This window comes from Mauremys mutica, chromosome 5, assembly GCF_020497125.1.
Source record: "Mauremys mutica isolate MM-2020 ecotype Southern chromosome 5, ASM2049712v1, whole genome shotgun sequence".
NCBI lineage: Eukaryota > Metazoa > Chordata > Testudines > Geoemydidae > Mauremys > Mauremys mutica.
In genome coordinates, this window is record NC_059076.1 from 470,498 (window position 1) to 481,304 (window position 10,807).

At 52.7% G+C, this 10,807-nt stretch overlaps 1 protein-coding gene and 2 pseudogenes across 4 annotated transcripts in view; all 3 read left to right on the forward strand.

Annotated features, from left to right (window-relative positions):
* Window positions 1-10,807, forward strand: part of LOC123371050 (UDP-glucuronosyltransferase 2A2-like) — a 66,229-nt gene that overhangs the window by 28,118 nt on the left and 27,304 nt on the right. The gene's annotated exons all lie outside the window — the stretch shown is intronic.
* Window positions 446-8,233, forward strand: LOC123371150 (annotated as a pseudogene).
* Window positions 3,611-4,941, forward strand: LOC123371051 (annotated as a pseudogene).

Consider the following 10,807-nt stretch of genomic DNA (forward strand, 5'->3'; position numbering starts at 1 on the left):
GCATTGAATGCAACAAGCTCTGGCTCTGATTGTGCCCCAGTGATCCATGAGTAGGGCAGGCTAGGCGGTAAGGGTGATGCAGAGTTTCCTGTGGGAAGATAATATAGTGATCCATGCGCTATCACCCAAGGATGGATCGCGCTCTCCTCCTTGGAAAGAGGCCTCAGCTGCATCCACAGCCACCTTCTCCACACATTGCATTACAACAGTTGTCCTGCAGAGGTAAGAGTGCCTTCTCCTGTAGGAGAATCCTAGGTGATCCACGACAGAGTTTGTACTTGCTGAGCCTGTCCCCACCCACATATGGTAATTTTGCACTGAAATGACCTTATATGAAGATTGCGACATTCAAGATCCAGTCTTTGGGCTGTGCTTAGAAGTGTTTACACTCTCGACTTTGGAACTGAACTTAGCTCCAGTGAGAGGTGCAGCCAGGATGTTGAAGAAGTGGCTTTTGCTGGTGCTGTGGGTTCACATGAGCTGCTGGGGCTCAGGATCCTGTGGGAAGGTGCTGGTCTGGCCCACCGATGCCAGTCACTGGCCTCAACATAAAACGGGTGCTGGAGTAACTCTCCCTTCGGGGCCACGATGTGACTGTGCTGGTGCCTTCAGCAAATTTGCTCATCGATTACAATGAGTCCTCTTCCCCATTTGACTTTGAGGTCCTGCCGGTGCCCTTTACCGAGGAGACCGTGGCGGCCCTGTTGGAGGACTTGCTGCACCTGTGGATGTATGAGCTTCCCCATCTGTCCTACTGGGAGGGCCTGGTGAAAATGATGAATAGCGTGGAAGTCTTTCACAAGATGTCGAAGCAGACCTGTGACAGTGTGGTGCTGAACCCCAGGCTGATAGCAAAGCTCCGTCAAGCGGGGTTTGATATGCTAATCTCAGACCCTCTTTCTCCGGGCGGTGAGCTGATAGCAGAGTTGCTTGAAATCCCTTTTGTCTATACTTTCCGGTTCTCTGACGGGAACACAGTGGAGCGGCTGTGTGGGGGGCTTCCAGCCCCTCCTTCGTACGTACCTGACAGCACGGGGGGACTGACGGACAGGATGTCCTACATGGAGAGATTGCAAAACCTGCTCTTTTATGCTCTTCAGGATGTTCTGTTTCACCAGGTTTTGTGGAAAGAATGGAATCAGTACTACAGCGATGTTTTAGGTAAGGTGCTTTTGTTTGCCGTGATTGTGTCTAAACCATAATATCAAAAATGTAGGGCCGCAGTTTCTGAGAGGAAGTCTGGTCCAGTGGGTAGGGTGCTACCCCGGGTCTCCAGACACCTTGGTTCAACTTCATGCTCTGCCACACATTTCCTGGATGACCTTGGGCAAGTCACATAAGGCTTGTCTGTAGATAAAAGTTGTACTGGTTTAGCTATACCATTGTAGCTAATATGGTACTGCCCCTGGACTGAGGAGGGACGTGTTAAGGTGTTTATAGCAGCATCGCCTCTTCCCATGTGGAAAGGGGAATACGTTATATGGGTATAAGGCACATTTCAGTCAACATCACTGAGTCCTCGCTAGCGATTATACTGGTATAGCTATTTTGGTTTTTTTTAAAAAACTTCAAACATACCTTGATGGAAATTGTTGTACTGGTTAAAAACAAACACACACAAAAAACCTGTTTAGATAAGGCCTCCATCTCTCTGTGTCTCAGTTCCATTTCTGTATATAGGGATGCTAGCAGTGCATTACCTCACAGGGGTGTTGTCAGGACAAATATATTAAACATTGTGATGTGCTGGTCAGATAAATACAGTCATAGGATAGGTTAAACCTTGTTGAAACTGGTGGGTGTATCAGTGCCCCTCATTCCAGATAAATGTAAAAAATAAATGAATAAATAAACAAACTTCTTCATGGAACCAGATAGCTGAACCAGTTAGGGGCGTCCTCTGCCCAGAACAAAGTCACGTGGAAGGCTGGAGTAGGAGTTGTCATGTGACCCACAGCGTTCCTCTGTGATCTGATAACAGTCTTGGGGGCAGGGGATTTATTGGATTGGATTGTGTCAGAGAAGCAGATTAACATTACCGGAGAAGCTAGGAGAAAAGGAACAGAAAGCCAAGGAGACAGCTGAACAAGCACTGGGACTGGGAGAATGGCCCTTAGGGGTGGAAAAAGCTTCTATAGGGAGCTTTTTGAGCATCGTGCTGGCTGGAAGACACTGCCTCCTGCTGTCTGATTCCTCCTGTGTGGAAGGAAACTGGACTTTGTGCACTCTTTACAAGTAAACAGGATTGCTTCACAGAGAGACCTGTCTCCGTTCTCAATTTCTCTTGCTAACAGAAACAACCCACAGGGCTCTGAACTTTGGTTAACCCTTCAGGGCAAAAAATGGGATCCAGTTTTCAAGGAGAGAGCTTGTGAGTTGGCCTTTCTGTTGAACCAAGATGGAACAGATAATGGAAGTGCTCAGAGAAATCAAAGCTGGACAAAAGGAAGTATAACAAGACCTAAAACAAGTGGAGACTTTGCAAAAGGAATGAAAGCAGCATCCGGAGTCTTCCCAGAATAGCTGAGGGACGACTTGCAGGCAGAGGTGAAATCTCTATTGGAGTGGCAACTACAAAGAGTCTGGAGTTGCAACACTGCCAGTTTGCAATAGTAAGACAGATCAGATCAGTAAGTCAGATTACCTGACTGCCATAGACCAGAAGGGTTTCCATGAATTAGCGGAGACCAAAGAAAACTCTGGCTAATTTGGAACTTGCTAACAGAGATGAGCTGCAGAACGAGTTCAGGATCTGAGAAATCGCCTTGAAAAGAAAATCAAAGGGTCACAGACCACAGTGAAAGGCGGCCGCCTGGATGAGCCAGCTGGAGGAGTTGGGGAAGACCAGACATTTAACCATAAATGCCAAGAAAAGGTGTCTTACAAATTCATTATGTGGACATTTCCTTTAAAGATGTGGCTCAGGTAAAGCAAATATTAAATGCAAACAAGTAGCTGAAGTAAAAGGTGCCTGTGTAGACAAGTAGCAGTTTCAGTTTGTCACATGCATAAACCGTGCCAGAGCCGAGTTATTTGTTGGCATCGTCATAGAGGTAGTTAAATCTGTGTGAGTTTGTGGGATGGGACTAGTTCTGAGAACACACCACAGACACAGCATTTGCCCACAGGCAAGATAACGAGGAAGCTGGGTGTTTGCCAGCTACCTGCTCTGAGAATGGAAAACTTCACCAGAAGGAGGGTTACGCCTTTCAACTCCCAAAGGTTAATTGGTTGATCCAAAAATGGCATTCCCCGAGTTGCTGAAGAGAACGCTAAGCAGAGAGGTCTGGTTCCTAACCAACTTCCCTCTGACTGATAAGAACAGATGCTCATGTTCGAGGCTGTGAGTTTGTGATGGCTGCTCTGTGACCAGTATGCACTAGCAGTATCGCGCGGGGCATTGAATGCAACAAGCTCTGGCTCTGATAGTGCCCCAGTGATCAGTGAGTAGGGCAGGCTAGACGGTAAGGGTGATGCAGAGTTTCCTGTAGGAAGATAATATAGTGATCCATGCGCTATCACCCAAGGATGGATCACGCTCTCCTCCTTGGAAAGAGGCCTCAGCTGCATCCACAGCCAATTTCTCCACACATTGCATTACAACAGTTGTCCTGCCGAGGTAAGAGTGCCTTCTCCTGTAGGAGAATCCTAGGTGATCCACGACAGAGTTTGGTACTTGCTGAGCCTGTCCCTACCCACATATGGTAATTTTGCACTGAAATGACCTTATATGAAGATTGCGACGTTCAAGATCCAGTCTTTGAGGGCTGTGCTTAGAAGTGTTTACACTGTGGACTTTAGAACTGAACTTAGCTCCAGTGAGAGGTGCAGCCAGGATGTTGAAGTGGCTTTTGCTGGTGCTGTGGGTTCACATGAGCTGCTGGGGCTCAGGATCCTGTGGGAAGGTGCTGGTCTGGCCCACCGATGCCAGTCACTGGCTCAACATAAAACGGGTGCTGGAGGAACTCTCCCTTCGGGGCCACGATGTGACTGTGCTGGTGCCTTCAGCAAATTTGCTCATCAATCACAATGAGTCCTCTTCCCCATTTGACTTTGAGGTCCTGCCGGTGCCCTTTACCAAGGAGACAAAGGCGGCCCTGTTGGAGGACTTCTTGCACCTGTGGATGTACGAGCTTCCCCATCTGTCCTACTGGAAGTTCATGTTGAAAATGAAAGAATTCATGGAAGTCTCTATCAAGATGTTCAAGCAGACCTGTGACAGTGTGGTGCTGAACCCCAGGCTGATAGCAAAGCTCCGGCAAGCGGGGTTTGATGTGCTAATCTCAGATCCTCTTTCTCCGGGCGGTGAGCTGATAGCAGAGTTGCTTGAAATCCCTTTTGTCTATACTTTCCGGTTCTCTGACGGGAACACAGCGGAGCGGCTGTGTGGGGGGCTTCCAGCCCCTCCTTCGTACGTACCTGCCAGCACAGAGGGACTGACGGACAGGATGTCCTTCACAGAGAAGATGACAAACTTGCTGCTTTATATTTACCATGATGTGTTTTTCCTGCATTTCTGAGTGGATGAATTGACTCAGTATTACAGTGATGTCTTAGGTGAGACAGCGACTGGACAGACATAGCATTTTTGCCCAGGCCAAGACTTTAAAAATTAGGGGCCTCAAATTAGGAACTGAATTTAGGTCCCTAAGTGGTCTTCTTTTTGAAGAGGACTGAGCACTTTCACCTCCAAAGCCAGATATAAACATTGAACGAAATTTTAGATGTAATTTTCTTTTCACTGTTCGATCAATTTTTGCATTTCTCTGAGTTGGGACAATTAGTTTTATAAAAGTTTCGAATACATTTCACTTCCTGGTTTTCCCATGTGAGCACAGTCCTGCAGAGACCACGGAGGATTCCTTAAGGATAAGTTGTTTACATTTTAAATGAAATTTAACGTCCTAGGTTTTGTAGAAACTTGTATTCACAAAGCCTCAAGAGTCAGCCAAACATGCCCTGAATGTGGGCACAGTTCCGCTCCCTTTTTAATAAACAGAGCTAAGCTTTACCACTGATCTCCAATTAACCTCCTTTGCAGTCTTAGTCTCATCTCCCTGGGAAATATCTAAATGAGGCTAGGGTCAAAGTTAAGCCCCCAATTCAGTAAAGTATCCCTACTCAAGAAGGGTGCCTAAGCATGTGCTTTAACTTGAAGACAATGGGATCTAAGCACATGTTTATGTGCTTTCCGGAATTGGGGCCAGATTGTGCTGAGATCTTAATTACCTTGTATATTATAAAAATAATGTTTATTATATGGGCAATGTAAGAGGTGTGATCTTAAATGCTGGTTTTCTTGCTCGTACGTGCTTGAGTTTTGTAATGGCCATGAGAGGTGAGACCGCGGCTTTCAGAGAGCAGCCTGAAGACTTGGTCATCATCTTTGCAGGTTCATGTGCTAGTTCTTAGTGCAGTCAATAGGCAACATTTTCAAGCACAATGAAGTCCCGTTTTTGAAAGTGACTAAGGAACCGACTGACAAAGGGAATTTAGGCTCCTAGTGGGATTTACAACAGTGCCTCTGTGTTACAGTGGATGAAAAGCTGAATATGAGTCAACAGTGTGCCCTTGTTGCCAAGAAGGCTAATGGCATTTTGGGTTGTATAAGTAGGGGCATTTCCAGCAGATCGAGGGATGTGATCATTCCCTCTACTCAGCACTGGTGAGGCCTCATTTGGAGTACTGTGTCCAGTTTTGGGCTCCACGCTACAAGAAGGATGTGGATAAATTGTAGAGAGTCCAGCGGAGGGCAACAAAACTGATTAGGGGGCTGGAGCACATGACTTATGAGGGAACTGGGATTGTTTAGTCTGCAGAAGAGAAGAATGAGGGGGGATTTGATAGCTGCTTTCAACTACCTGAAAGGGGGTTCCAAAGAGGATGGATCTAGACAGTTCTCTGTGGTAGAAGATGACAGAACAAGGAGTAATGGTCTCAAGTTGCAGAGGGGGAGGTCTAAGTTGGATATTAGAAAAAACTTTTTCACTAGTAGGGTGGTGAAGAACTGGAATGGGTTACCTAGGGAGGTAGTGGAATCTCCTTCCTTAGAGGTTTTTAAGGTCAGGCTTGACAAAGCCCTGGCTGGGGTGATTTAGTTGGGTTTGGTCCTGCTTTGAGCAGGGGGTTGGACTGGATGACCTCCTGAGGTCCCTTCCAACCCTGGGATTCTATGATTCTATGATTCTCTGTGAGTTTGTCCCTTTGAGTTTCAATGGGAGCTAAACACCTAACCTGCCTAGGCACATCTATAAATTCCACACTGCCACCTGCGGCATCTTTAGGCACTTAAATACCTTTGAAAATCTACCCCTAAGACACTTAGGATATGTCTACACTGCAGTTGAAACCCCGCGGCTGTTCCAGGCCAGCTGATCTGGACTCAGGCAGACTGTGGGGCTGTTTAACTGCAGTGTAGGTGTCTGGGCTTGGGCTCTAGAGCCCCGTGAGATGGGAGCTTTTGAAATTTATGCGCATTGAGACAACTTTCTGGAGTAAGTTGTATGCGCAGGCTTGAGGCCTGCACCGGCGAGGTGTGTGCAGCACAGCCGGCCTTCCCTCTCAACATCAGGAAAAAGTGATCAATGATCAGAGCAAATGAAGTATCAGACAGAAGGCAGCCAATACCCTAAGCCCTAGGCCTGTGGCCCTCCCAACCAAGCCCCTGACCCTCGCCGGGCCTTGGTTAACCCATCTGAAAAAGATAAGGCTACTAACAATGATGTATATGTCTGTAGTGCCACACTTTAAAGATGTGGGTAAGCACTGCGAGCCCAATAGAACGCTTGGCCCAGCAAAGCACAGACGTGCTGTAGCCTGATGATTTGGGAGGTCTTTATATAGTGTTGTCCGCTATGGACTGTTTTCCAAACTGTGTCTATGCAGAAAGGAGAGCAAACGCCTATATGATTATCAGCTGCCCAGCAGGGGAGCAGTTTGCTGGGACTGCTGTTGAACTTCTTGGCTCCTTTAGCAGAACAACCAGTCACCCGGGACAGGATTTGGTTCTTGCAGAGTCTTCTCTGCCTCCCCACCGCTCCCCTTCTCCAGTTAGGTTGTGCTCAGCAGAGATCAGTCGCTCAGGGCAGGGATGCCCTGTGGGCTGCCTGTGGGGATGGTGTTACTAACTCGGCGTACAGAGGCATTAGGTCGACGCAAGGCAGCTTACATTGACCTAACCGTGTAGTGTAGACCAGGCCTGAAGGAAAGATCTGTGTAGCTCAAAAGCTTGTCTCTCTCACCAATAGAAGTTTGTCCAATAAAAGAGGTGACTTCACCCACCTTGTCTCTCTAATATCCTGGGACCGACACAGCTACAACAACACTGCATACTAACTAACCTGTGTCATGATCAAAGTTGACTGTATCATGGTGTCACGTGGGTATGAAATCCTGTTAGTCAGCACTTCAGCTCTGAACAGGGCAGGTCATGGGGCTGCATCATTGACAATCTTAATTCCTAGCTGTGATCAGCCTGATTGAGACTGTAGACAAAGTTTCCTATTCTTTATCTGAGAGTAGCAGCTAGAGTGTCCCCTGTGCTAAACCCTGGACAAACGCATAATCTCTGCCCTGAAGAGTTTGCAATCTAAGGCCTGGTCTAAACACACAGTTGTAGGATTCAGCTAAAGGTGTAACTTTATACCAGTTTAGTTAAACCTCTGTGACTTTGTGTGGCCACTGCTATTGATTCACTTTACATACATAAGTGTACAGGCACCAGTTCAACTGGTAGATCTGACTAAAACAAATTATAAGAAAGTCCAGAGACACCGTTGCACCATTTGAACAAACCCAATTTAAGGTAAATCAGTGAAGCTGCAGTGTGTCAGCCTGAAGGATGGAAGAGGAGAGAGCGTTGAGGTCACCTGCCCAAGGCCATGCAACAACTCAGTGGCAGAGCTGTGATAAAACCCAGGTTTCCTGAGTCCCAGCTCTGTTCACTAGGCCACACTGCACTGAACAGTGTCCAGGAGTGCCAGGTCTCAGATGCAGGGCTGGTATGTTTCAATAGACAATGAGCAAGATGCTCCCTCCTGCGACTAATTTTAACTCCCTATCTTTTGCTTGCAGGAAGGCCCACGACGCTGTGTGAAACGATGGGCAAGAGCAGAGATGTGGCTGATCCGGACGTACTGGGACTTTGAATTCCCTCGCCCTTTCCTGCCTAACTTTGAGTTTTGTCGGGGGACTCCACTGCAAGCCTGCAAAGCCTTTACCTGAGGTACCTTAATACTCTCCCTTGGTCTAGTCATCTGCCCATCAGATCAACGGCTGTTTGTTTCTCTGGTTTCCACACACAGGGTATGCCATATCCCTGAGAAACTCGCTGAGAACAATGTCAGCTTTGGGCAAGAGAAATCTGCTACGCATCACTGCAATGTTGGATGATGCTCTGTTGCTGATTGAAAATACAGGGCCAGTTTCAGAGCTGTGCTGATTTACACCAGCTCAGGAGCTGGCCTGTAAGTCAATCGCCTCTCTGCCTGCTGGGGGACAGGATGAGTGAGGTAATATATTTTATTGGACCAACTTCTATTGGCGGAGAGAGACAAACTTTCCAGCCACACACGGCTCTTCTTCAGGTCTGGGAAACAGAGTGTCATATCTAAATGCAAGGAGGAACAGATTGTTTAGCACAAGTAACTACCACGTTTCACGTGACCATTTGAAGTGAAGTGACCTGTTAACATCTCTCCGGTGATAGGGTGCAGGGCCAGCTCTAGGCACCAGCAAACCAAGCACGTGCTTGAGGCGGCACATTTTCAGGGGTGGCATTCCGGCCTCCCCTTTTTATTTATTTATTTTGTTTACTTTGGGCGGCAAAAGCCTAGAGTCCGACCCTGGCAGCAGCAGCGCGTCGTGTGTGGGGGCGGCTGGGGCCGCTGCGGTTTGCTCCGTGGGGGGAGGCACCCGCACCTTGTGGCTGGGGCAAGGCAGGCTGTGAGTGGGGGACACTCGGGTTTGGGGCTGCCCCACAGGGCACACGGGAGCCGCCTGCAGGTGGCTGCAGGGTGGCGGCCCACCAGCGCCACAGCTGGGGCTGGGCGAAGTGACCCGAGCCGCCCAGGGACTGCAGCAGGGGCGGCCAGACGCTCGCAGCAGAACCAAAGAGGGCGGGGCACTTGCGTGCGAGGCCCGCATCCCGCTCCCTCTGGAGCTGCCCTGCCCCGGTCCTCAGCCCCCTGCCGGGGGCTCCCCTGGCTCTGCCCTCCCGGGTCCCGGCCAGTCCTGGAGACGGGAGCCCTGGCTGGAGGGACTCCGCTGCTTACCCCGACCCTGCCAGCGCCGGACCGGCTGGAGGCGAGGGGGGAGCGGGCGGAGTCAGCACTGGTGGGGGGAGCCCAGGGCTGGGGCGGCAGGGGGTGCGGGTGAGGGGGAGAGAGAGCCCAGGGCTGGGGCGGCAGGGGGCGGGTGGGGGGGGAGAGAGAGCCCAGGGCTGGGGCGGCAGGGGGTGCGGGTGAGGGGGAGAGAGAGCCCAGGGCTGGGGCCGCAGGGGGTGCGGGGGCGGGGGAGAGAGAGCCCAGGGCTGGGGCGGCAGGGGGTGCGGGTGAGGGGGAGAGAGAGCCCAGGGCTGGGGCGGCAGGGGGTGCGGGTGAGGGGAGAGAGAGCCTAGCCCTGGGGCGGCAGGGAGTGAGGGGGAGAGAGAGCCCTGGGGTGGGGCGGCGGGGGGTGGGGGTGTGGGGAGAGAGAGCCCAGGGCTGGGGGGCAGGGGGTGAGGGGAAGAGAGCCCAGGGCTGGGGCGGCAGGGGTGCGGGTGAGGGGGAGAGAGAGCCCAGGGCTGGGGCGGCAGGGGTGCGGGTGAGGGGGGAGAGAGAGCCCAGGGCTGGGGCGGCAGGGGGTGAGGGGGAGAGAGAGCCCAGGGCTGGGGCGGCAGGGGGTGCGGGTGAGGGGGAGAGAGAGCCCAGGGCTGGGGCGGCAGGGGGTGAGGGGGAGAGAGAGCCCAGGCCAGGGGCGGCAGGGGTGAGGGGTAGAGAGAGCCCAGGGCTGGAGCGGCAGGGGGTGCGGGTGAGGGGGGAGAGAGAGCCCAGGGCTGGGGCGGCAGGGGGTGAGGGGGAGAGAGAGCCCAGGGCTGGGGCGGCAGGGGGTGCGGGTGAGGGGGGAGAGAGACCCCAGGGCGGGGGCGGCAGGGGTGCGGTGAGGGGGAGAGAGAGCCCAGGGCTGGGCGGCAGGGGGTGCGGGTGAGGGGGAGAGAGCCCAGGGCTGGGGCGGCAGGGGGTGCGGGGGGAGAGAGACCCCGGCGCGGGCGGCGGGGGGAGCGGGTGAGGGGGAGAGAGAGCCCAGGGCTGGGGCGGCAGGGGGTGCGGGTGAGGGGGAGAGAAGCCCAGGGCTGGGGCGGCAGGGGGTGCGGGTGAGGGGGAGAGAGAGCCCAGCCCTGGGGGCGGCAGGGGTGAGGGGGAGAGAGAGCCCAGGGCTGGGGCGGCAGGGGTGCGGGTGAGGGGAGAGAGAGCCCAGGGCTGGGGCGGCAGGGGGTGAGGGGGAGAGAGAGCCCAGGGCTGGGGCGGCAGGGGTGGGGTGAGGGGGAGAGAGAGCCCAGGGCTGGGGCGCAGGGGTGCGGGTGAGGGGGAGAGAGAGCCCAGGGCTGGGGCGGCAGGGGGTGCGGGTGCGGGGGAGAGAGAGCCCAGGGCTGGGGCGGCAGGGGGTGTGGGTGAGGGGGAGAGAGAGCCCAGGGCTGGGGCGGCAGGGGTGCGGGTGAGGGGGAGAGAGAGCCCAGGGCTGGGGCGGCAGGGGGTGCGGGTGAGGGGGAGAGAGAGCCCAGGGCTGGAGCGGCAGGGGGTGCGGGTGAGGGGGGAGAGAGAGCCCAGGG